Raw genomic sequence first — 25,828 nt, 5'->3', positions numbered from 1 at the left:
GGCATTTGTATTTGATGCATATATATTTAGGATTGTCATCTCTTCCTCTTGGAGTGTTCCCTTCACAAGGATGTAGTGACCATCTTTGTCTCTCTTAATTAGTTTTGGTTTGAAATCTACTTTGTCTGCAAATAAGATTGGTACCCCTGCTTTTTTTCTGGGTTCCTGTTGAGTGGAAAGCCATTTTCCATCCTCTTACTTTCAGTCTATGAACTTTCTAGCCTAAATCTAGGAGCATTGGTTGGTAATTCACTGCCAATATTCTCTGCTGTAATCTGTGGTGTCTGCTTTATCTCTCCAATATGGATGTGTTCTTTTTGCTTTTCTTCATATAAACATCTCAGAAAAGAAATAATCAATTCATTCTCTCACTGTTCATTTCTTGGTTTCAATTTCTGCACCTCCTCAAAAATAGTTGCCTGCTCTTGATTAGTCAGTGTTGTCAGGTGCTTCTGGAGTTCTAATTTGGTTTTGGAAGAATTCATTCCCTATGTCCTCTCACAGAGCTTGTGCAGATCCTGCAAGGGGCAGGCCTCACACAGCTGGGCTAGTGCCTTCACCGTCTGCTGCACCATGGCCACTGTGAAAGCCTGCTTCAGGGTCATCATGACTTCATCAACCAGAGCTTCATTTGTGCACTATGGCATGTAGCAGACAAATGAAAGCCACCTCTGCCTGAAGACTCCAGGTAGATAAACCCAAAGTGGTCCACGTGTCTGATACCCTGAGAGCAAAAGGATATCTCCTTAAAATTTTTCTCCAATGCTATTTTTTTGATGTCAGGACTGATGAGGTAAACTTCAGATTGTCCGATCATGAAGAGTATAGTTCGATTTTCCTCAGTGTCTGTGGGCTGCACGATATGGTGCCCGCTGATCAGGTGGTTCTCGATGTCATTCTCCTCAAAGTAGCTGAAGAAACTGATGCTCTGAAGGCTGCCATCCTGGAACTCCCTCCTGTAGGCCAGCGAGTGCAGCCCCGGCTGTGACAAGGACTTGGGCATGGGTCGGTGCCTCGGGGACCCGGGGTAAGTGACCCCTTCAGTGGGGGGCATGAGACCTTTCAAGGGTGGCTCCCCGTCTGCCCTCAGGCTGCAGCTGACGTGGTTGAACTTCTCAATGCACTCATCAATCAGGGCCAGCAGGGCCTTCTTGTGTGCCACTGCCATTGGGCTGCAGAAGAGGACCTCAAACTTCTTGGCGAAGGTGTCATCGAACTCAGACGGGCAGTGCAGCTCCTCCTGGCTGGCGATCTTCCCTGCCTGGCGGATGGAGCTGATGATCTCAGGCACCTTGGCTACCCAGCTGAACAATGGTGACATAGCGGGCTGGGCGCGGCTGGGCGGGGCTGGGCGGCAGCTCCTCACCCTCCTACTCCCGCTCACTCCCGCGGCCGGCCCATGGGCCAGGGGACAGCGAGGGGCGGGCTCAGGGTGCAGCGGGGCTGAGCATCCTCGCCCCATGGGGTGGCTAGGGCAGCAGGCTCCTCCCTGACAGTCACAGCCCTCCCGAGAGGTAGCGCCAGCCGGGCAGCCGGGCGAGAAAGGCTACGTGGGACATTTTTAGATCTAAACCATAACAAAAGGGGAAACGGCCAGCTAAACTAAAAATTGTAACTCTTATCATTTGTCTCTCTAGCCTTATGCAGGAAGCAAGTTCTACTTCCTGGCCCATGAGTCTATAGTTCTGGACCATCTTCTTTTCCCTAGCTTTCTAGAGTTTATTGTGAATGTTTCTTATTTTCTCTAGGACACTAATTTATTTAAGTCAGAAAGCATATCTAAAGGAACAACACATCAAAAATCGTCCACTGTATGCTATACCAGAGTTGGTTTTTTTCTTTTTTTTTGGTATTGGGGATCAAACTCTGGTCCTTGTGCTTGCCCAGCAGGCAGTGAAATCACTGAGCTAAATCCCCGGCCCTACCAGAGTTCTTTTGACATGAAATACTTTTTCCCTCATTGTTAATTGATCCATCACTATGTTCATGACATCATTTCCCATGTCTGGTTTATAGAAATGAAGCCTAAAAACCATGTTCCTATATTGTGGAACTGATGGTCCAATAATGAGGAAGACATGTAATGGGTACACAGTCATGCTCCAACTTGTTTATAAAATTAAATTTGTGACATCTGCTTCTTCTGCAAATATTGTACTAACGTAAAACCCAGGCAGGAAAGGAGAAAGAAAGCAACTTCTCTTCAGAACTATTTTCCTTAAAAGCATCAATTAATAATTCATTTATTAAATCAGAGTGAAATTTGTTCTGGTAAATTATTAATGAATAACTATATTTTGTATTGATATGGAAAACCTGTCTCCAGCAATTACAGAATCTCACAGCCCTATTATAAGTCCTAGTAAAAGGCCACATGTGGGTAAAGCTCTGATAGTAATATATAGTCAGCTCTACCATCCTTGGAAACTTTTATTAAGCAGTTAATTCTGTATGACAATGTACAAGGGAAACACATAAGCCTGGTGTCTGTGCTCTCAAGTATTGTAACCTAAAATAGCCCCTGGGTCCCTGGAAGTTTTGGTACTCAGTAAGCATGTTCTGAACACCATGACAGTTACTGTGCTAGAACTAAATAAAAACTAATATCTTTCATGGGGCTGGCCTCAATATATTTCCTATAGTCTTGATTCAATGGTCTTCAAAAGCCATGTGTTGGTGGCTTCCTCTTCAGACTGTGGCACTATTATTAGGTGGTGGAACTTTTTAAGAGGTAGGGCCTAATGGGAAGATTTTAGTGTGCTGAGGTCATGACCTTGAGTAGAGTAATGGGGCAGGATGTTGGCCTCTTCCAGTCTTTCTTCCTGGCCTCCATGAGCTGAACAGTTCTGCTCTACCACATGCTCCCCATCATCATCATGATTGTTACCATCTGGCTTGTGGGTTTTTTTCTCAGTCTGGAAAGAATTAACAAGGTAGAGAGTCAAAAGAGAAATGAGAAAAAATATTTATTGTAGAGCAAAAGCAGAAAGCAGCATTTATTGAAAAATGAAAGCAAAATGTTCCCAGGAAAATCAACCTAGGAGGGGATCTGAAAAGGGTTTTCAACGAAACCCTTTTGTCTAGAAGTTTTTATTCTCTAAAGTGACTACATCTCAACCAAGTTGAGATTAACCTATGGGGTTACAATCAGGAAAATCTCATGTAGAAGTGGGGCTCTAGGAGCTTGGGGTATGGAGTATGTGTACTCTTGCAAGAACCAATAATTGCAACTTCGAACAGCCAATCCATAAAGGCTTTGTTTACTGTGCCTCCAGGTGTCCTGGCCTTGGTCATCAGTGTAGCCTTCACTGAATCTTTCTGACTCCCTCTTTGGCTTGGCTTCTTTCCTTGGCCAAAGAAGATGGCTGCCTGTCCCATCTGTGGGCCTCTCTTTGCCAGAACATCTCCCACACTCCCCTCTCCTCATGGGCCATTGTCACTCTGAGAAATTTTCTCACCCTCCCACAGGGCCTTGCTCAACACAGCCTCTTGTTAGGTTAGGAAATGCTACCAAAACCTGTGAAAATGGGAACTAAGCCCAAACACCTCTGCAGAGGGGCCATGGTTCATCTTCTCTGAGGCTTTTGTTATCTTCCTGCTAAAACGACTTTATGCCAGATCACAGTTCCCCAAATAATGGACCCAACTGACCATGGCCTGAAACCTGTGCGACTATAATCCTAAATGAATATTTAATCTTATAAGCTGTTTATCTCCAATATTTCATCACAGTGACAGAAAGCTAACTAACACACCACTTTAGGGATATGAAGAATGTTTAGTAGATAATAGAACCACATGACCACTGTTGATCTACCTGTCTTCACAGCTCGGCCCATCTGGATACCAATTTTCCTCCCTGGTATGAGGGAGGGCTTGAAGAGGCTCTGTGGCTATCACCACTGTTGATTCCATACTGCAGGATTCTCCCACTTCCAAGCTGAGGATTGGAAGAAGAATAAAGAAGCAATAATCACAAGGTCAAATGAGTCAGGCAATAAGACCATTCAGCTTACTTTCACCAGCTGATCTACTGGTCCACAGGTACAACAAGAATTTTTCAGATATGCTGGGCCAACAAGAACATCTATCATTTTAACTCCACAACACCAAACTCTTGATCCTGTCCCTTGAGTAGCAAACTTTAAATTCTTCACTCTACTTTCCATTTGCAATGTTTTCATGTGGTTTTCTATTCTGTACCCACTTGTTCTTTGTTTTTGTTCAGGAAAGAATTTTGTAAAAAAACTCTATGACATAAAAATGAAATCTAATACATTTTAAGAAAAGGCTTGAGACGTCCACATTTCTATCTGGTGATATCTGAGGAAGTGTTACAGTAGGATCTGACAAACAGGATTTTGGTGTAAAGAGGAACAGTCCATATGGTGTAAAGAATGTGTGGAAAGGCATGTGCTTTCCTAAAATTGAGTCCAACAACTCTTCTGCAACTCTTCTGGCTTGTTAGATGGGCACATAGAACATATGTAGAAGAGAAGGAGAATGTGAGATTGAAAAGTATTAGAGACCATAGGAAAGATGTAAATACATACACATAAATATGTAAATACACACATATATCTGTATTTCATCTTTGAGGAAGAGTGTAAATAGGATTTTAGTAACAGAAGGCACAGGTAGCCATCTTGAACAAGTCTGCAATGAGCTCTGTGGAGAAAGAGAATTCAGAATAATAGAGAAAGGAGCACTTGGAAAGCTTGGAAGAAAGACGGATAGTGTTTGCCCAGAAAAAGGTTTAGGGGCCAGGGTGCTCTCTGCTGTGTTGGAAGATTGAGAGTAGTAGGGTAGAAAGCAACACTGAAGAAGAAGTTTCTATTTAGAAAGGAAGAAATACTGGTACTGCTAACTTTTCCAGTCCCTAAGATTGAACATATTTAATTAAATTTACCCCCCCTGAAGGAGAATTAGCTGTATCAGCTTTCTCTTGCTGGAACAAAATACCTGGTATACTCAATTTAAAAGATGAAGGCTTTACTTTTACTTAATGTTTTATAGGTTTCAGCAGCAGCTTTCCTCTGCCACATCCCTCCATCATGTTATTTCTTCCTTGAAGCCAGAAAACCAAAGACTGAACTCTCTGAAACTGTGAGCTAGGATAGACATCTCTTCCTTTAAATTGTGAGTGCTTGGTATTTTGTTCTAGTGATCACTGGCATTCAGATAAGAAAAAGAAGAAGGAGCTGGAGCCAAGAGTACATCCTTCCAAGTTATTCCCCAGGGACTCATTTCTTCCAACATCGTGTTCAGCTATGAACTCATCAATGGGTAAATCCAGCAATAATCATATCACCTGCATGATCCAATTACCTTCCCAAAGCTACCACTGAACACAGACGACATTATGGGATCATTTTAGATCTAAATGATAACACTCACAATAAGGAAGTAAGTGGATTAAACCTCCATATGTTGAAGAAACCCTAAGGTGAAGAACTCATGTATGTGATACTTTTTGCTGATTTTATGTCTATTCCCCATCTGTTAGTTATGTAAGCTCTCTAATGTCCCCCCCCCCAAAGTGGTGCAAAGATGGCTTGGAATGTGTTGGTTGTGGGAACAGTTTCCCTTCTCATTGGGGACCCTCTTTGCCTTCTCTGTGATGGAGAAAAGCTACAGGAAGAAAACAGCCAAAGCTACCGTCTCATAAATATCAGCCTCAGGGCTCTCTAAACCCCCAGCCTTTACACATTTATCTCTTCCTGTTCTGTGTCAATTTCAACAGTGGGAAATGTCCTGGGGCTAAAATAGACACAAGATCCAAATGAATCAATGTCCTATAAGCCAACTGGTATGCCTTCAAGCAAGACAGAGCAATTATTACCCAACACATTGCCCCTGCTGGTTCTCAAGGACAAGCAGGAGAAGTGAATCCATCACAGCCCTGCTATTTAGATGCACTTTAAATGGCAGCAGCTCTTTTGTGCAGACATCATTTATTTGCACCTTGTGTCATTCTTCTGAGTGACAACTTGTGCAAAGAAAATGAAGAAGACAAGGCACTAGTTGAGTGGGTTTAAAATGTAAACTGAGTTAGGGATGAGCCTGCTCTTTGGGGAGGGAGAAATGCTCCCTGATGGGAGACCATGGCTTTAACAGGGTAAATAAATTATAAAATTTTCACTCAAGCTTTGCAGTGATTAGTAAAATGTGTTCTTGTGTATGTATGTGTGTACATGCATTTGGACTATATATATACAAAGAAGAGCTAGTATGATATCATGTCATGCATTTATTTCCCCTATGAGGATTATAGAAGAAACAAGGTAGGTATATACTCAAGAAGTTCCTGCCTGATGGTGGAAACAGAAAAGTAAAGAACATGATAGCACTGGATAATCAGGTGAACAGGAGTGATCAGCAAGGAGAGTGTCAGTGACACAATGAAAGAGAACTTCCCATACATGGCAAGAAATCCTAGGGAGACCTCTGTCCTGTTTGGCATGAGAGTTTGGAAAATCAAGAGAACATAGAAAGGCCAGAGACAAGTAGTCTAGGCACAGAGAGTCACATTAGAGAGAGAATGTTGAATTTGGTAGAAGGTAGTGTCTCATAGTGTGTTAATTGTGAGGTTAGAGGAATGCAGAAAACTTGAATGTAGGAGATGAAACATGAATATAGTGAGACAGAGAGCATTCTGCAGGGCCATAAAAAGCTGTCTCCATGCTGGTTCAGGAGAACCATGGAGGAGTTCCATGCAGCAATGATCAGCCATCACCTGCCTACTCCACTAAAGTAGAGATTCAGTCACCTATAAATTCTGTTTCACATCTTAAGATTTTGTTCTTTTAAATGCTAAAGAGTATTTTATGGGATTATTTGTGAGCTGCATTATATACTTTATTTCTTGTTAAACAGTGACATGTCTCTCTCTGAATTCTCACCAGTCTCAGTTGGTACTTGTTTTATGTTGTTAATTTATTGTCTTGAGTTGTGATATTTGTATCTGTCCATCTCACTGACTAAATATAAGCTCTTTGAAGTTTATTATTTATTTATTTATTTATTTCTACTTTTCTCATTATAGGATAGGGTTGGAAACTTTCACATAGAAAGTGTTCCATTTGATGTTCTTTAAACAGCAGCTGGAAAAATCAGAAAACACTTTTAAGACATATTTCTTTGATGACTAAGCCAATGTGATAGAGCCTGGGTTAACTCAAAGGAATAGCGGGGAAGTTCTCAGGTTGTAGACAGCAGTGTAAGGAAGAGCTGGGGGAAAAGTGCTGAAGAGAACTCTAAATACACAGTCATTATGAAACTTCCATTTGGAAGACTTGGTCAAGGAGAATCAGAATAGAACACAGGATAACAGGATAGACAGAATTTATAGAGGGTGGATCTGTGAGATTCCAGTCAGACATTGGAGGACCTAGCATTTACAAGGAGAGATCTTAATGATCTTAATATAGTGTGAATTGAGTTGGGATTTAAGCTTCAAAGCTCTAGAGAGATTAAGAAATGAGAAACACAAAAATCTAGTTGGAATTTAGTTTGTCTCACTATAAAGGGATGGTACATACCTCTACATGATGCAGGAGTGTTTGTTAGATATTTGCTGATCAAAGAGAGGAGAAGGGCCCATATATTGCACAAAGTATTCAAGACTGAATTATTAAGACAGGCAATGACTTCCATTTATCTAGTCAATACCTAAAATTCTCCATCTTTGTCAAATGTATTTTAATAAGGCCAGCATGAAAAATTTTTGATTGAGATTTTAAACATGATAGCACAATTTATATTGTTTTGGTTTTACTAGATGTTCAGTGGTAGTAACAGCATGCTGTACGGTCACCATCAAGGATTCAGGATGTTAAGCACTATGATCAAGGCACTGTTATTGAAATGTCATTTGGTCATTTTCTATGATGGATAGCAGGGATTTGGAGCCATGATATGTGAAAACTGGAGTGAATTAGTCATGAGAATAGTGTCAGGGAATTGTAACATCAGTTGGCCTGGCAGAACAGCTTAATAATTTCCTTGCTGTGGTTTGAAGTTGCTCTGGTGGCTGCAGAATATTTTGTGGCATATTAAAATAGCAGCAAGTCATTCTTCTGTGTGGCCTTGCTCTGTGCATGTGATGGACCGTGTGCAAACATGGATTTGTTTTCCCTGTTATTAGTACTCTCACTAAGTAGCTGTGTCAATGCAGGTATATATGAATGTTCCAAGGCTTAGATGCAAAGCTTCTAACAATTTACCTCTTAAAAATGTTAAATACTATAATATAGTATGAAATAATAAAATGTGGGAAATTGTAGAATTTAGTTATCTAGTTGTAAGAATAGATCACAAGAAGTTTGTTAACAGAAAATTAAGTCCTTTCTGGGAAATTCCACAAGTCTGTTTGTTAAAAGAATGCCAGAAAACTTTAAGAAACATTGTAAAATTTTCAGGGGAGAAAAACAGGTTTTCCTAGTTTCCTTATTTACCACTGCCCAGGATCAGAGGACTGCGACTCAATGACTCTATGGGTGGTAAGAGAGATACGACTCACTATGCACATCTGTGATGTTTGTGGTGGGCCGGTGGCTTGATTTTGGCTGAAGTCACCCTGCTCTCTTGGTGCCATCTGATAAGAAGAGGACTGCGTGTGCTCTTTGATGTACGGGATTGGTGAACAGAAACAGGGAACTTGTAAATTTGCCTGTAGCTTTTATGAGTCACTTAAAGTCACTGGTTATCATCAGATGTAAAAATCAGAAAGACAATAGCCAGAATAACTAAGCTTCTTTCCTACATGCATAAAAGCCTTACTTCTTTCCTTTGTGATTGTCGAATAGTGCCAGAGGAATTAAACTGCTGTTCGTCCCCCAGGCTGTCTCCTTTTCTTTCTTTAAAAGTCGGTGCTTTCTGGGGTCTCAGGTCTCCCTCTAGAGAGATCACCGACAATAAAGAAAAATAAATCTGTAAAATGTTAAATATTAAAAGCCATTGCCTCACCCTTAGAAAATATGGTGAGGCATAAAGCGGAAAAATCACAATCACCATTCAGAGAAACTATTTGTGGCACTGAAGCAACTTGTTCAACATATCCATGTTTTGTGTATGCGTGCTCAGACAAACATACACAAAGATGCATATATAAAGTTAGGCTTAGCCATCCTGCTGAAGATAGATGTTTGTCAGTGGATTTCTTTTGCTACAGAGAAAAATGAATATACTATTGTGGCTATGCATATTTTTTCTTTTTTTGCAATATTGAGGATGGAACCCAGGACTTCATACATAACATGCTTTCCACAGCTTAGCTACACTTCAAATACTATAATACTAGTGAACAGGGTGCCATTAAAGTAGGAAGAGCCTTATAAAATTTGTTGTTGGGAAGGGTTAGTGAAAGGAGAAGTGATATTTGATCAAAATCCTAATAGTAGGAGTTTCCAGGTGAAATGTGGGAGAGAGAGCAGGACATTTGAGCTGACAGAGAAAGTTATCTAGAGTTGCAAAGTTTATGGCCCTTAGAGTAACTGCAAGTGGCTTGATAAGATTGAAGCACAGGTAGGAAAAGAATATCAAGGATGATGAATGAATGAAGAATTTAGTTTAATAGCATGTCATATAGCCACTTATTCAATCGTTTTTGAAATCTATGTACAGTTAACAGGAATAATACATTTTAAAATTTTATAACAGAAACGTGTGGTTGACAATAAAAATGGTATGCTAACTTCCAAATGTCTTCTGCTTTATAAAAGAAACAAGAAAATTGGCAAATATTTTCAGAATAATTGTTTTGGAGGTCTCGAAATTAATCCAGAGCTCATTACATTCTTGAGAATGTTTATTTAGGAAAGCATAGCTGTGTCTCAGGAATAGCAGTGAACTTCATGATATTTTAAAGTGTGTCATTTCTACCTTACATTTCTAGCTCCATGACAACCTTGAAAACCAACAGCCAATCAGCATGTTTGAAAATAGCCACATGGAAAACACAAGAGGAAGTAGAATGAGGTTAGTGCTCATTTCTGTAGAATTATCATTATTTGTGCTGAGAGTTTTATAAAAGATCCCACTAGCAAACCTATCTTTTCTGCTGATAACTTGGAGCGAGTGCCCCTAATGTAAATAGCCATTTCCTCAGAGCATTTGTTATACAAAGTGGAAAATACTCAACACTGAAACTACCTTAGACATTGGCTAATATTTTGGATAAACAGTAAGCCATGCAAAAAGGCTAGTGAGAAAATCTATAAAATGAGATGTTAATAAGAGACTTTGAAAATCTCTGATATGTCCTGGGAACATTGAAGGTCATTGCATGCACAACACTCTGCACAGGCCCAGGCTATTCATATCGTCAGAAACTATTTGAGAGTGTTACATGTGACCTCCCACCTCACTCAACCTGGAAGTCCTTCACAAACAAAAATTGAAGGCTACTGTAGAATTTCCAACCATCTCATTTATAACATTGCAGAGATTCCATGGCACAAAAAGGACAGACAGATTTCACAGGTTTCGTAGAATTATTCAGAAAATTCATTACAGAAAATGTAACAATAATACAATAACAATCAACAACACATTCTGAGGCAGAAAATTTTATTTCCATTTTTTCACATTACTTATAATGTCTTATTTTCAATAAAAATTAAAAGATATACAAATACCTGAACAACAACAACAAAGACTGTATGGTCTTTGCATAAAGGGACAAAAAGCCATCAATTAAAACTAGAAATTGTCCTTTAGAAAACCGAGGCATCAGAATAATTAGAAGAAAATTGTAATTAGCCATTGTACACATATTAAAAACCTAAAGAGCACTGTATGTGATCAAAGAAAGAAAGAAGAAACATTTAAAAAAAATAAAGATAACTTTAGTAATCAAAGGACTATCAAGTGAAAAATATGAACAAAATAGTCCTTTCTGACAGAGAGGGGGAGAGAAAAAGAGGGAATTGGAGAACTTGCAGAAGTCATGAGAGTTTCCTAAATGTGATAAAAACATGCTTCCACGTGATCAAATGTTATTGAAGCCTAGAAGAGTAAGAGCAGAATAAATTGAGAGAGGTCTATAGCATGAATATGATAATGAAATGATTAAAAGACAGAAAGAGAATCTACCGTGAAACAAGAGAGAAATAGTTATTTGGATTCAAGGGATCCTCAAAAAAAAAAATTAACAGTTGATTGCTAATCAGAAACCAGTGAAGGTCGGGTAGAAGTGGTATAACTCAGTGGTAAGACTCTTGCCTAACATGTGCAAGTCACAAAGTTTGGGATTCCATCCATAGGAGAGCAAAACAAAACAAAACAAAACAACAAAAAAAACCCAACAATAACAATAAAGCAGTGGAGGTGCTGGGGATGTAGTTCAGTGGTGCTGCGCCTGCCCGGCAAGATCAAGGCCCTAAGTTCCACCCTGGTACCCCAAAAGAAAAACAAAACAAAACAAAACAATAAAGCAGTGGAATTCAAAAGGCAGTAGCATGGCTCTCAAAGACATGAAAAAATAAAAGAATGTCAACAGAATTCCTAGATCCATCAAAACTGAACTTTGACAATCACTGAAACTTTAAAGCATTCCTAGATAATAAGAAGAGAGAAAATCTGTTACCCACAAATCTTGTCTCTAAGAAATAATGAAGGGGCAGGGGATTTAGCTCAGTGATTCCGCCACCTGACTCACAAGCGCAAGGCCCCGAGTTCGATCCCCAGTACAAAATAATAATAATAATAATAATGAAGACAATGTTTAAGGAAAAAAAGGTAAGGGGCACTAGATAGTAATTAAAAATGATGTAAGGAAATAAACACTTTGGAATAGTAAACACACAAGTAAATATATGAAAATATGAATTTTTGTAAGGTTTGAAATACTATCTGATTTAGAAGAAAGGTATTCATTAAGAAATAATTATAAATCCTGATGTTTACATTGTATAAAATAAGCCAGGCCATGGTGCCCAGTTCTCTGGTCACATACTGAGTGCTACCATGAAGCAGTTTTGTAGATGTACTAGTAAAATATATCCTCTACAGTGTGTGTGGGTCTCATCCTGTCAATTAAATATTAAAGAAAAAATGCTGAGATTTTTTCAGAAAAATAGCAATTCAACCTCAAGAAATGCTGCTTTTGTTTCCAGCCTCTCTGGGTATCTTATACACTTCAAATTTCTAGCTTGCAGTCCTGCCCTACAAATTTTGCACTTGCTCCTATTCACAGGATTGGATATAAAGTACTGTGATCTAAAAATTTCAGTGAATATTTAAATAAAAATTTTAAAAATATTATAAGACACATTGCCATTGATCCCCCTCAAAATATCCCCCCCTCATTTTGAACACATTTATCATTTCTGGCACTTTCTGAGGCAGTTCTGGAATTCCTTTTTCATAAATATATTTTCATTGCTACCTCAGTGTCCTGAACCCATTCACAACCCTAATGGGAATTTCTGTCAAACATGAAAACATCATGATATCTTCTCAACTACTTGATTCATTGTTTCTAGTACCATATGATTTTGAGTTCTTCCTCAACATCAAAACCACCGTGAAAATAAATACTTTGAATCAACTCAAGACATAAGGGAGCACAACATTGCTCTCCCACAAGGAAGGGTTGGCCACACCTTTATAGATTCTTTATCCCCCATCCTCTCATTAAATTTTGGGCTAAGCTCATATTCTGAGGCTTGCTCATAGTTAGCTTTTCTTTCTTCTTTGCCTCTGAGTCAAGAAATTCAATTTTTAAAATAAAGGTTGTTTTTAATTTTATTAATTTTTATTAATTTTTATTTGTACATGTTTGCAGTACATACCAATTACATTCATCATAGGGAGTTGGTACATGTGCAGTTATGCTGTGATTAATAAACTGTATATTTTCCATTAATTTTTGGCATTAATTTTAAATCACACCTTACCTCACCTAAGAGTATTTTAATAATTTCATGTAATTTTTTCCAATGCTCTGAAGTCAGGAATTATAATTGAAGAAGAGACAAGCTATTTATTCCTTTCTTCTCAAAGTGAGGATTTTAACAGTTTTGGGTTCAAAACAGGGGCTTCAATGTCAGGTGGAAATAGAGGAAATATCACAGAAAACAAATAGGAAGTTTGATTTTTAAATTTCCTTCTATGCCATTGATCAGACTCTCTGATGAGTGTCTGTGTGTGTCTGTGTGTATACCCAGTGACAAATCGAAACAATTTCATGCCTAATGAGATTTAAGCAATAAAGGCTAAAGATTTGAAATGGCTGCAAAGAGATTAGGTACATTGTGTTTTCCCAGGTAATAAAACAGGTCAAATACAGCTGAATAAAATTTCCTTATCTTTTTTCCATGGCTTATTTTCTCCTTTCTGCTAGCTATAAGAAAATCTATTACCTGGTTCAGTTAAATCAGACAAATTTTCATTGTAATCTAGTTTGTGGAAGGAAACTAAAGTAGCTTTTGTGCAGGTAAGAGCTTCAACTACATTGTGGATAGGTTGAGGAGAGGGGAAGGTGAGGAAGACAACATTTTGCCAATCATATTTAATTACTGTGGTGAGGATGAGGTAGTTTTAACTGGAAATCAGAACTGTGTTCCAACGAAAATTGCTAAGATATCATCTCCATGGTCAAGAGAAGATGAAACTTCTGTGTGTATGCATGTGTGCATGTGTGTGAAGCATACACTATTACTTTTCACACTATGCTTTTGTTTGTTTTTTTTAGAATATTTGGGGCTGCTATGGGTAAGAGATATAGAATAAGCTTCTAAAGACTTAAAAATGGCAAGATTTTAGCAGTGTGAGCTGTATTTTACTCATTTATTTAGTAGTAATTTATGATGCAATTACTTTTATATCCTTTTATGCACTTGAGTCTCAATTCTCTCACATAGTACAGAAGATTTTGGTTCAAAGTCTAATGAAAAGCAATAAACCACATTCAAAAGATTTTTTTACACAAATGGCCAAATAAGCTACTTCTTATATATATGACCAACCTGCCAGGCTCCCAAATAGTGCTTCTTACTGGAGTACACAGTGAGCTTCGGGACGTGCTGGGGTAGTGCTTCTCAGAGTACGGTGTGAAGACTGCTACTTGTCCAAGACCTATTTTTATGGGACTGCAATAAAACATTTTAGTTTCATTTTTGTGTTTTAGGTTTTCTGGGAGAAGGCTGTTTTGTTTTATTTTACTTTTTTTTTTTTTTTTTTTTTTGTAGGTGCTGGGGATCAAGGTCAGGGTTTCCTGCATACTAGCAAATAATCTACCAGTGAGCTATACATCCAGCCTGCAAGTAGTGACCTTGAATTTAAAGGTTTAGAACCTTTTATTGAGATTGGATATTGTTGCAAGATCCAAGTCCTCAATAACATTTTTTCTAAATTTTAATGATATATATTTTATAATTAATTACTTGAAATTGAAAACAAGAGTAAAATGAAGCAAATATGTTGTCCAAGAGAGATAGTTAAGAAGTCTAGACAGTGATGGTGAAACTTTCAGAGACTGAGTGCCAAACTGTAACCCAAAACCCACCTTATATAAGGGAAAGTGTTAACACTGTGATTAAATCTGAATACTGAGTTTTAGTTAAAAAAAACCCTGTACTTTAGCATCCTTTTTCTTAAAAGAAAAACACAATAACATTGCACCATAGGTTCACCATCACTGTCTTAGACCAAAGAATTTACCCTAGTCTCTTGTCTCATGTTCTAAGAGATATTTTGCTTGGTAAGTAGCACATATCCAGTAGTGTAGCAGCTTTCCCCAAATGATCCCTTTTTTGATAATTCACTTATTTTAGTTTATTTGACCTTATATATCAATGAAGGAATGTTTATAGCTTGTTTGGCAGTTAAAAATCTAAAATATTTTTTTCATCTGTGTGATAAATAAATCTAAAATGTTAAAGTTTATGGTATTGTAGAAGTGGTTCATGCAAATTGTTTTATGTTGAGGTCCTCAAAGCTGGAGGAGTGGACTGTAGCTAAAAACCCCTCCAAGATAGATAGTGTCCTCATTCACTTCCCAAGAAGAGAGATAAAACACTCAAGTTAAAGCCTGATTTGTTCAACCCTTTGTTTTATGGATTCTTTTAATAAACATATACTAAGGAGTGTGGAAGCTTTCTTTAAAAATGCTGGAAAATATGGGCTTTCATATTTCCAAATTCCAGACAACCACATAGTTTTATTTCTGAATAGAGGTCTGATCTACTTAGGCAAAGTCTGGAAATGCACAATAATGTGCATTTTCAAAGTTTGTCCATTGGACCCAGGTAAGCAAAAGAGCTTCATATAATTTGAATGCTCCAGTGCTGAATTCAGTTTACACAAGTAAGATGAAGGCTCCCAAAAGAAACCAGACAGTCCATTAATACAACTAATGACAGAAGAGTATTTGGGAAATCTCAAATTAAGAAGAGAAAAATGAATACGCCGATCCAAAATATGGAGTTAGACATTCTGTCTTAATCAATCTATGGAACATAGAATATAATACCACTATACATAGAAAAGAGAAGCAGCTTGTAAACATTTTGTAGATGTTAATGTCTAAAAATTCTGTGCTGATTTGGACATAAATCTAGTTTTTGATGTTACAGGAAAGATAAACACCTGTGTCTAGTCATAGCCTCTTACTTGGTGGACCTAGAGATGGGAACCATTAGTGTAGGGATCCATGGTTCTGACACTTGGCATTGAAGCTGGGCCAGTATGAAGCATGCCCAAGAATGTATTCATTATTGGGTTGCATGTTAAAATCTCAATTTCGCTAAGATCCAAATAAACATCTATTCAAATCTTCTTCAGTGATCCTGCTCCCTGTTCTAAAACACTAGAGTCTCCAGCAGACACTGCTGTAAAGAAGGCTTTTGACATAATTTCCCAAAGATTCTGAAATAAAACTTCTTTTATTTTAACATAACATGTAAAAATTTAAAAGACAGTGATGGCTAGTTGTCAAATTGGCTAGAGTGAGGGCTGCCTAGAAAATTAGTAAAGAATAATTATGCATGTGTCAGTGAGAGTGTCCCCAGAGAAGATTGTCATATAGGTCAGCAATCTAAGTGAAGAAAACACACCTTGAATAGTAAAGGCACAATCCATTAAGCTGAGAGATGGATGGTTTGAAAAGTGGAATAAGGGGGAAGCTAGTGAGCTCATGTTGCCCCTTTCTTGAATGGGTGCCTTGTCTGTTGTTACTATTGCCTGTGGTCAGAAGACTCCAGATTCTTTTGTCTTTGAATGAGAATTCACACCTGCATCTCTCCAGGAATTTGCAAACATTTTGCATAGGATGGGACTGCAACACTATTCTCTATTGTGAAGAGAGAAGCTTCCAGCTTCCTGGACCAATCAGTTATCAGATTTTTTAACTCTCCAACCTGTAGATGGCTTTATATACTTCAGTTTTGTTACTCTAGATAACTCAACAATACAAGGAACATGTCTTTGGAAATGCTCTAATTGGAACTTCAAAGTCCAAAGCAGGTGCTCAGGGTTGATTGTGGAGACAGAAAAGTTGTCCCTCCTAAAGGACAGAGGCCTACTGAGCAGGGTCCAAGAGTAGAATGGACAGTCAGCAGCTGTAGTTATCAGTGTCACCAAAAAACAGTATTCCCATGGTTAGAAATGAGAAGCATTTCAACAGAAGCCATGGAAATAATGCTTGAATACATTTAAAATAACATCAGTAGTCAAATGTGTAGAATAAAGTGAACATGAAGAAGAAGAAGGAGGAGGAGGAGGAGGAGGAGGAGGAGGAGAAGAAGAAGAAGAAGAGAAATGCAGTGCACGTCACTGGGGTGGAGGGCAGAGAAATCATGCAAACCAGAAAGTTTTAGGGAATGAGGCAAAAAATGGAGAAGGGCTGAGAAGAAAAGCTAAGATCTTTAGACAGAGCTGCCTGTTTGAGTGGAGATGAGAACTTGATCAAATTAGACAAACCAAGAAGTCTGGGGTGTTTCTATTTCCCATCTAGTCTCATTATAGTCCATAGGTCTTCACCATACTTTCTTATCTCTTAATACTGGCTCCTGAGTGCAACAAATATCTCATAATCATTGTTTTCTGTGTACTTCACATTTCACCCTATCCCCACTCTGCTTTGAGACATTCCTATATGTTCTCAGAACTGAATGCAAGGTTTAATAACTGCAAATGACAGCTGTAAAAACAGCAGTGAGTATGTTTAGAGAGGGGCAAAAGGCAACAACAACTTTACTTAGAAAATACAAATTGAGTTATACAATGAAAAAAACCTGTTATTAATATATACAAGATCTCTTTCTTCCCAAAGTAGTATAACTACACAGCTTAATATAAAAAGAAGGGGCAAAGTCTGTTCCAATGAGAAGTAAGCTATGCATTCAACTGTTTGGTGAGTCTGTTAGGTACAAATTCTTAACCAGATTTCTCACCATCTGCTTTGCACTCTGGTCACCATGGCTCATGACTGCACAGTCTCCTTTGTAGCAGGTATAAGATGTAGCCTGTGAGTGAGTGTAGATAGATGAGCTATATAGAATTACTATAGGCTGTCAGATAGGGCTGGGTGCGCAAGAGGGTCAGGACAAAAGTGAAACACACCACAGCTTCACCAGAGACACAGCAGCTGAAAACCAGGCCTCAAGATAAAGACAAGATGACCAGACCTACATACTTCCTGAAAGAACAAACACTGGGCCTAATACCCCGCTGTAGACAGGCAGGTCTGCCCACACCCTACCGAGGTCCCGAGTCATGCGGAAGACACCGAATCACCCTGCTGCAGACAGACAGTCACATGGTTCCACACTACAAAGATGCAGAGGACACCAGATCACCAGACCAAGGTACTGAGTCCCACAGCTCCTGGTCCAGAGGTAGGGGCTTCTGAGCTGCTGTCCCACTGCTCCCAGCCCAGAGGAAAGGGCTTTTGGGCCACCTTCTTTCCTGCTGCTCCTGGCCCAGAGGAAGGGGCTTCTCAGCCACCATCCCTCCTGCTGCTCCCAGCCCACAGGAAAGGGCTTTTGGGTCACCATCCCTACCGCTGCTCCCGGCCCCTGTCTCCCCTCTCCCAGCTCAGAGGAGGTAATCTGTGCAGGCAGTAACAGGCCTCCACCCCAGTCGAAATGAGAAAACACATAAATAAGTCTCAAAACCAGACTTCCAGAACACCTTCAGAAACCCCAAAGGGAAATGAGATGGAATACTCTGATACTCAAGCACCTGGACCCACTGAGCTGGAAACCAAAGGGGATCTGGAAAAAATGAAATCAGAAATAATTTCTCAGATAAAAGGAGAAATTGTTCCCCTAGTGCAAGACATGATTAATAAATCTAGAGAGGAGCTCAGGAACATGATGGAATCCCAACATAAGAAACAAATGGAATCCATAAAACAGATGCAAATAGATTTCCAGGACATGAAAAACTCCACTGAAAGTCTACACAGCAGAATGAACCAATGTGAGGACAGAATTTCAGATATAGAAGATAAGATTGCAATTAGTGACCAGGAAAAGAAAAATTGCTTCAAAATTATAAAGGAACATGAGAAATCAATCCAGCAGCTGCTAGATGATGCAAAGAAGAATATCATAAGACTGATTGGGCTCAATGAAGAAACAGGAGAGAGTGCAGATGACATAAAAAATCTATTCACAGAAATAATGGCAGAAAACTTCCCAAGCAGGGGAAAAGAGCTTGACATACAGATAAGTGAAGCATATAGGACTCCAAATAGCCTTGATCAAAAAAAATCTACACATAGGCATATAATTGTTAAGCTTCCAGAAACTCAACAGAAGAACAAAGTTCTCCAAGCAGTCAGAGAAAAGAAACAAATCACATACAAAGGAAAGCTCATCAGAATCACAGCAGACTTCTCAACACAAACCATCAAGGCAAGAAGAGCTTGGAGTGACATATTCCAAGCCCTAAAAGAAAACAGCCTCCAACCCAGATTGATGTACCCTGAAAAACTATCTTTCAAAATTGATGCAGAAATAAGATACTTTCATGACAAAGAGCACCTTAGGAACTTTGTGAACACCAAACCAGCACTAGAGAGAATTTTACACAATATCTTAGGAACAGACATTGAGGATCACAAGCCCAGGAAGCAAAGCAGAATGAACCCATCTGGCATGACAAGAAATTCAATGGAAAGGGGGAGAACCCAACAAAAAGAAAAAGGCATGACAATGACAAGTCAATATGTTTCAATTATAACCATCAATGTTAATGGTCTCAATTTACCAATCAAAAGAAAAAGACTGGCAGAATGGGTCAAGAAGCAAAATCCAACAATATGCTTCATACAAGAAAAACACTTCATTCCAAAGGAAACTCATAGACTGAAAGTTAAAGGGTGGAAAACAATATTCCATATGACAGGAACCCAGAAAAAAGCAGGACTAGCTATCCTCTCTGCAGATCAAGTAGATTTCAAACCAACACTGATTAAGAGAGATGAAGAAGGACACTACATCCTTGTAAAGGGAAGAATCCAAGAGGAAGAAATGACAATCATAAATATCTATGCACCAAACACTAGTGTGCCAACTATATAAAACAAATACTAATGGACATGAAAAGTTATATATACACTAATACAATTGTAGTAGGGGACCTCAACACCACACTGTCACAAATAGGTAGATCAACGAGAATAAAAATAAGTGATGAAATACTAGAACTCAGTTGAACTCTTGAACAAATGAACTTCACAGATGTTTACAGAGTCTTCCACCCCACAAAATCAGAATACACATTCTTCTCAGCTGCACATGGGTCATTCTCCAAAATAGACCACATACTCACACATAGACTATGTTTAAGTAAGTGCAAAGGAATTGGAGTTATCTCCTGTGTATTATCAGACCATACTGCAATGAAATTGGAGATCCATAGCAAAAGAAACTCAAAAAATTTCATAAACAAGTGGAAATTGAACAACACACTTCTGAATAACCAATGGGTCACAGAGGAAATTAAAGAAGAAATCGGAGAGTTCCTTCAATTAAATGACAATGACAATACAACATATTGGAATCTATGGGACACAATGAAAGCAGTCTTATGAGGGGAATTCATAGCAGTGAATATGCATATTAGGAAAACAGAACAAGCCCAATTAAACAACCTGATGCTGAACCTCAAGCTTCCAGAAAAAGAAGAGCAGGAAAACCCCAAAGCTCACACAAAGGAGAAAATTATAAAGATCAGAGGAGAAATCAATGCAATGGAGACTAAGAGAAAGATACAAAAAATCAATGAAGCCAAGAGTTGGTTCTTCAAAAGAATCAACAAAATTGACAAACCTTTAGCCAACCTTGTCAGAAAAAGGAAAGAAAAGGCCCAAATCCATGCAATTAGGAATGAAAAGGGTGAAATTACAACAGACCCTGCAGAAATCCAGAGAATCATCAATACCTACTTCCAGAACCTATATGCCAATAAGATGGACAACACAGAAGAAATGGACAGATTCCTAGATACATATGAATTACCAAAGTTGAATGAAGAAGTCCTAAAAATTCTAAACAACCCAATATCAGCCAATGAAATTGAAAATGTAATTAAAAACTTATCAACTAAGAAAAGCCCAGGCCCTGATGGCTTCACTGCTGATTTCTACAAGACATTTAGAGAGGAACTACTGCTACTACTGTTTAAATTCTTCAATGAAATTGAAAGGGAAGCAATACTCCCAAATTCATTCCTGGAAGCAAGCACCACCTTGATCCCTAAAGCAGAGAAAGACCCAACTGAAAAAGAGAACTATAGGCCAATCTCACTAATGAACATAGATGCAAAAATCCTTAATAAGATACTGGCAAACAGAATGCAGAAGATCATCAAGAAGATCATACACCCTGATCAAGTGGGATTCATCCCAGGGATGCAGGAATGGTTCAATATATGCAAATCAATCAATGTAATACACTATATCAATAGAGCCATGGACAAAAACCATATGATTATCTCCATAGATGCAGAAAAAGCATTTGACAAAATCCAACATGCATTTATGATGAAAACCCTGCAAAGAATTGGAATAGATGGGCTCTACCTCAAACTGATAGAAGCCATCTTTGGAAAACCAACAGCCAATATCATACTAAATGGTCAAAAATTGAAATTCTTCACACTAAAATCAAGAACAAGACAAGGCTGTCCACTATCACCACTCTTGTTCAATATAGTTCTGGAAACATTAGCCATGGCAATTAGACAAGAGAAAGAAATAAAAGGAACAAAGATAGTAAATGAAGAAATCAAATTGTGATTATTTGCAGATGACATGATACTCTATATAGAAGACCCCAAGAACTCCACCAAAAGTCCTCTAGACTTAATAACCAAATTCAGTCAAGTAGCTGGTTACAAGGTCAACACACAAAAATCAACAGCTTTCCTCTACACAAATGACTGACTCACTGAGAGAGAAATAGGGCAAACAATTCCTTTCACAATACCATCCAAAAAACTGAAATATCTTGGAATCATCCAAATGAAGGAAATCAAAGACCTCTTCTCTGAAAACTATGGCACTCTGAAAAGAGGGATTGAAGATGATATCAGAAAATGGACAGACATCCCCTGCTCCTGGGTAGGAAGGATCAATATAGTGAAAATTGCCATACTTGCAAAACTGCTATATAGATTTAATGCAATTCCAATTGAGATCCCAGCAGCATACTTCATAGACCTCGAGAAATCAATCCAAACATTCATTCGGAACAAGAAGAGGCACAGAATAGGAAAAGCAATTCTCAGTAATAGAGACATGGCAGGGGGTATCACAATCCCCAACCTGCAACTCTACTACAAAGCTACTGTGATAAAAACAGCATGGTACTGGCAAAGAAACAGACTTGAGGACCAGTGGAACAAATTAGAAGATGCAGAAACAACACCAGACACACTCAGCCATCTCATCTTCGACAAAGGAGACAAACACCTTCACTGGAGGAAAGATAGCCTCTTTAATAAATGGTGCTGGAAAAACTGGGCTCCAACTTGCCAAAGATTAAAAGTAGACCTGTATCTCTCACCATGCACTAAACTAAAATCAAAATGAATTAAAGATCTAAATATTAAAATAGAAACGCTGAACCAGTTGGAACAGAGGTTAGGTAGAATCCTTGAAGACATTGGTGTAGGAAAAGATTTTATGAACAAAACCTCTGTTGCCCGTGTACTAGCACAAACAATCAACAAATGGGATCTCTTCTTATTAAAAGGCTTCTTCACAGCAAGAGAAACCACCAGCAGTGTGAAGAGACAACCCACAATGTGGGAAAAAATCTTCACCTGCTCTTCCTCAGACAAAGGTCTACTATCTTGAATCTATAAAGAAATTAAAAAGATCAGACCTCCCAAATTTAAAGACCCAATCCAAAAATGGGTATCTGAAATGAAGAGACATTTCTCAAAGAAAGAAGTAGGAATAGCAAATAAATACATGAAAAAATGCTCAACATCACTGGTCATTTGAGAGATGCAAATGAAAACAACGCTGAGATTCCACTTCACTCCAGAAAGAATGGCTGCTATCATGAAATCAACCAATAATAAGTGCTGGTGGGGCTGTGGGGAAAGAGGAACCCTGCTCCACTGCTGGTGGGAGTGTAGACTGATGCAAGCACTGTGGAAATCAGTGTGGAGATATCTCAAAGTACTAGGACTGGAAGTCCCATTTGACCCTGCTATTCCACTGTTGGGGATCTTCCCCAAAGAATTAAAAAAATCATACCACAGTGATATATGTGCACCCATGTTCATAGCAGCACAGTTTGTAATAGCTAAAACTTGGAAACAGCCCAAATGCCCATCAACTGGAGACTGGATAAAGAAAATGTGTTTTTTTAATAAAATGGAGTACTACTCAGCCATAAAAAATGAGAAATTAGAGACATTTATAGCTAAGTGGATGCACATTGAGCCAATACTCTTAAGTGAAATAAATAGGACACACATGTGTAAATACTGAATAGTTTCTCTGGTGTGAGAAACTGAATGTATAAATAAGGACTAAATGTATAACAGGTAATGTGAAATAGGAAGAAAAGGGGCAAAGGGGAAGGAAGTGGGAGGGCTAGTGGAAAGGATAGCAGGGAATGGGATTAATATGAGAAAATGGAAAAATAGGAAATAAATCTTTGTAAATAAGGAAGAATGGAGGGGTTGAAGGGAGGGCTGGGCAAGGTTGAAAAATAAGAACCAAGAGAGACTATGTAAAGGTGCAAATTTCCAGTGATGAATGTCATTATATTGTATACCTAAAATGTACCAATGATTAAAATGAATAATCGATAATGTAAAATAGGAAGAAAATGTCCAAAGGGGTAGGGGTAGTGGGAGGGGCAGGGGAAAGGAAAGAAGGGAAAGGAAAAATGATGAGAAATGGATAAAATGGAAATAAAGTCTTTGTAAATAGGGAAAGGTGGAGGGCGTGAAGGGAGGGCTAGGAATGGGGAAGTAATAAGAACCAAGATGCCTTATGTAAAGGTGCAATTCCCAATGAGAAATGTAATTGTATTGTATACCTACAATGTACCAATAAAAGATTTTAATAAAAAAAGAAAGTATTTTAAGATTAAAAAAAAAGAAATTTAAAAGTTATATAGGAGTACAAAGGACCCAGAAATGCAAAAAGAAAAAGAAAAAAAAAAACATTGTTGGAAGATGTTTAGTACCTAATTTTAAGTCATCCTCTAAAGTTACAGTAATCAAGGCAGTGCTGGTGTAAGGAAAGACATATAGATCATTAGAATTAAACAATCTAGAAATAGAACCACACATATATGGTCCACTGAGTTTTGAAAGATTATTTAACATTAACATTTTATAGTATATAAACTCAATTCACCAGCTGAAGAAAAGACAGTGTTTTCAGCAAATGGTATTAAAACACCTGGTATCCGTATATAAAAAATTAACCTCAACCCTTTATTTCCATACATAAAAATAACTTGAAATCTTCTATGAACCTAAATATGAAGGACTGAAACTATACAACCTTAAGAAGAAATTATAAGGGAAAATGTTTATGAATTTAGGGTAGGCAAAACTTCCTAGGATACAAAAAACATGATGTATAAAAGAAAAAAATTGATAAATGAGATTCGATCAAAATTTAGAACTTTAAATGACATTGTTAAATTGAAAAGTAGTCCTTAAACAGACCATACTTACAATGCATATAACCTATAACCAGAATATATAAAGAACTCTTACAGCTCATTAATAGACAACCCAATTAAAAGGAAGACACAAGATGATAAATAGCCAGTACAGCACAAGGAAAGGTATGCAACAATTAGAATCAGAAAAATACTAATCAGTACAATAACAAGATTGAATTATACACTCATTAGGGAGATGAAGTTAAAAGTTTTAAAAGCCTTGTCATGACTTTTTCTTTTTGTTGGAATCTCCCCCTTTGCATTTAATTTGTCACACCCAACAGATTCATTCTGCTGGGCTTCCTGGGGTTGTAATCCTCGTCTTTTCCTAGGATTTTGTCTAAAATTCTTTGGAGTGCTGGTTTGGTATTCATGAAGTTCCTAATGTACTCTTTGTCATGAAAGTATCTTATTTCACCATCAATTTTGAAAAATAGTTTTTGCAGGGTACATCAATCTGGGTTGGAGGTTGTTTTCCTTTAGGGCTTGAAACACATCACTCCAAGCTCTTCTTGCCTTGAGGGTTTGCACTGAGAAGTCTGCTGTGATTCTGATGGGTTTTCCTCTGTATGTGATTTGTTTCTTTTCTCTAGCTACTTGTAGAATTTTGTTCTTCTGTTGGGTTTCTGGAATCTTAACAATTATATACCTATGTATAGATTTTTTTTTGATCAAGGCTATTTGGAGTCCTATATGCCTCGCTTATCTGTATGTCTAATTCTTTTCCCCTGCTTGGGAAGTTTTCTACTATCACTTCTGTGAACAGTTTTTTTATGTGATCTGCCCTCTCTCCTGTTTCTTCATGGACTCCAATCAGTCTTATGTTATTTTTCTTTGCATTGTCTAGCAGCTTCTGGGTTGATTTCTCGTGGTCCCTTAAAATTTTAAAGAATTTTTTCTTTTCCTGGTCACTAATTGCAATCTTATCTTGTATATCTGAAATTCGATTTTCACATTGGCTCATTCTGCTGCATAGACTTTCAATGGAGTTTTTAATCTCCTGGAAATCTGTTTGAATCTGTTTTATGGATTGAATCTGTTTCCTATGTTGGCATTCCATCATGTTCCTCAGCTCCTCTATTTTTTTATCTGTATCCTCTCTTGATTTATGAATCACGTCTTGCACTATGGGCACAAGCACAATCTTGGGTGTTATCTGAGTAATTATTTCTGATTTCATTTTTCCCAGATCCTCTTTTGTTGCCAGTTAAGGGAGTCCAGGTGGTTGAGTATCAGCATGTTCCTTCTTGTTTCCCTTTGGGGCTGTTGTATGTGGTCTCAAAGTCTGGTTTTGTGGCTTGTTTACCTGTCTTTTCATTTTGATGCATGGTTGTGTGTGGCGTGTGTGGTGTGTGTTCCTGGCACCCGCATGGCTCACCTCCTCTGGCCTTGGAGCCATGGCATGCCTACCAAGAAGTTTCCTCTATGCTGGAAGCCACAGCACAGTTACCTGGAAGCCTCCTACTGCCTAGGAGTCATGGGGCACATATCTGGAGGTCTCCTCTGGGCTCAGAGGCATTGCAGTGGCCCATGTTGTATCCATAAGGGTTTCACCCTATAAAACTCCTCTGTAAAGTGGGTTTCCCTGACTATTCACTCGGGACCCCTCCTGCCCTTCAGGAGCTTTCCTTTCACTTAATATCTTCCTACTCTTAACCTCCATTGTTCCTAGGACA

The 25,828-nt window shown here is 38.3% G+C and overlaps 1 pseudogene; it reads right to left on the bottom strand.

Moving 5' to 3' along the window:
• Nucleotides 1-206: 206 nt before the first annotated feature.
• Nucleotides 207-1,321, bottom strand: LOC106010176 (TBC1 domain family member 1 pseudogene; annotated as a pseudogene).
• Nucleotides 1,322-25,828: the final 24,507 nt, after the last annotated feature.

This window comes from Heterocephalus glaber, unplaced genomic scaffold (assembly GCF_053883595.1).
Source record: "Heterocephalus glaber isolate CG9 unplaced genomic scaffold, H.glaber_assembly_v1.0 deba00000347, whole genome shotgun sequence".
NCBI lineage: Eukaryota > Metazoa > Chordata > Mammalia > Rodentia > Bathyergidae > Heterocephalus > Heterocephalus glaber.
Note: the sequence above shows the minus strand (reverse complement) of the source record. Positions and strands in the feature narration are given on the sequence as shown.